This window comes from Capricornis sumatraensis, chromosome 7 (genome assembly GCF_032405125.1).
Source record: "Capricornis sumatraensis isolate serow.1 chromosome 7, serow.2, whole genome shotgun sequence".
NCBI classification, from domain to species: Eukaryota; Metazoa; Chordata; class Mammalia; order Artiodactyla; family Bovidae; genus Capricornis; species Capricornis sumatraensis.
Window position 1 is genome coordinate 113,282,803 of NC_091075.1, and position 2,089 is coordinate 113,284,891.

The following is a 2,089-nucleotide window of genomic DNA, read 5'->3' on the forward strand; positions in this document are numbered from 1 at the left end:
TTGAAGGAAATCAGGAGGAGTTGGCTGGGGTTGGGAGCAGGAGTGGGGAGGGGGGTGGGAGCAGGAGTGGGGACGGGGGTGAAGAGGTGATGGCATCTGTGAAGACCCAGTATCGGGGAAGGGCTTGAGTCTGATCCCTGGTCTCGGAAGATTCCCCATGCTGCAGGGCAATAAAGCGTAGAAGCTGCGACTGCTAAGCCGGTATACTGCAGCGACTGAAGCCCATGTACCTAGAGGCTGTGCTCTGCAACAAGAGAAGCCACAGCAAAGAGAAGCCTGTGCACTGCAGCTAGGGAGCAGCCCCCACTGCCTGCAAGCCCACGCAGCAAAGACTCAGCTCCGTCAGAATAGGAAAATTCTAAAGCATTACAAATGGCTAAGATGTGAGTAATAAAAACCAAAAAAAACCTAACTATATGTGAAAGGTTTCCATACCTATGTCTCCAGGACTAACCCCTGGCCTGAATGCCAAATGTTCATATCCCATCAGTTACTTGGTGTCTCCTCTTGCAGTCTAATAGGTATCTCAAACTTAACACCCCTAAAACCAAATTCTTGCTTCATGCCTTTCCCCCCAAACCAAATCTATTTCACCCCCAGTTTTCTTTTTGCTGTATGTGGCAATTCTGTCTTTTTTTCTGCTCAGTTACTCAGACCAAAATTCCTGGAGTCATCTTAGACTTTCCTCTTTCTGGTAAAACCTACATCCAACTCATAAGTAAATTCCCTTGCTTCTGCTTTTAAACTACATCAGGAATGCATCTTCCTTTTTTCTTTGCTGCTTCTGTTGCTACTCTCCTGGTTACAGTCATCATAACTGGTGCCCATCTTTCTATCTTTACTTTTCTACAATTTATTCTCAATACAGAAGCCAGACAGAGCCTTTAAAGTGTCATATCTGATCAAGTCACCGAGTGACTTTCAACAGGTTACAAATAAAATCCACAGTCCCCAGCGTCCTTCTTTTGTGCTGCAGGGCCATAGGTGACCTGCCTTCCTCCTACCCTCTGAACTGCTCTCCTGGTCTGCCTCCCTCAGCCCTGCATTCCAGTTCCAACGGCCTCCTTGCTGCTCCCAGAACAGACCAAGAGCTTTTCCTGCTGTTGTTTAGTCACTAGCTTTTGTCTCACTCTTTGCAACCCCATGGACTGCAGCACACCAGGCTCCTCTGACCTCCACTATCTTCTGGAGACTTTTTGCCTCAGGGTACTGGCACCTGCTGTCCACTCTGTATGGGAATTTTTTGCCCCAGGAAGTCACTTTCCTTAGGTCTCTGCTGAAATATCAGAGATGCTCCTAGTGTAGGAGCTTGAGAAAGTCAATGCAGTGGGTGTTGGGAAAAGCCATTGGATTAGTTATTGAATCACTACTTTGAGTTCTTACTGCATGCCAGACACATGCCAGACATGTTCCAAGCAACACCTCATGGGTTCTAGAACTGTATCCTGTCGACAGCCTCAGGGAGTAGGTAGGAACTGCTAACATATATCATGTTAGTGTTTATCATGCACCTCGCTTAACACTTGATAAGTGAAGAAGTAAAGTGAAAGTTGCTCAGTCATGTCTTTGTGACCCCATGGACTATATAGCCCACCAGGCTCCTCTGTGGAGGGTTCCCTGTTCATGGAATTCTCCAGGCAAGAATATTGGAGTAGGTAGCATTCCCTACTCCCGGGATCCCAACCCAAGGATCGAACCCAGGTCTCCCACATTGCAGGCAGATTCTTTACCATCTGAGCCACCAGGGAAGCCCTTGGTAATTATGAGCTCACTCAGTCCTCATAACAAGCCCGTAAAGTAAGTATAAAGCACAGAGAGGTCAAGTAACTTACCCCACATTACTCAACCAGAACTTACACTGATGCCACTGGAGAGAAGGCTTAAGCAGAACCTTTACAGGAGGCTGAGCAGGTGTTATATTTCTCCACTGATCTCCAGTAGCATATTGGGAACCTACTGACCTGGGGAGTTCCTCTTTCAGTATCCTATCATTTTGCCTTTTCATACTGTTCATGGGGTTCTCAAGGCAAGAATACTGTAGTGGTTTGCCATTCCCTTCTCCAGTGGACCACATTCTGTCAGACCTCTC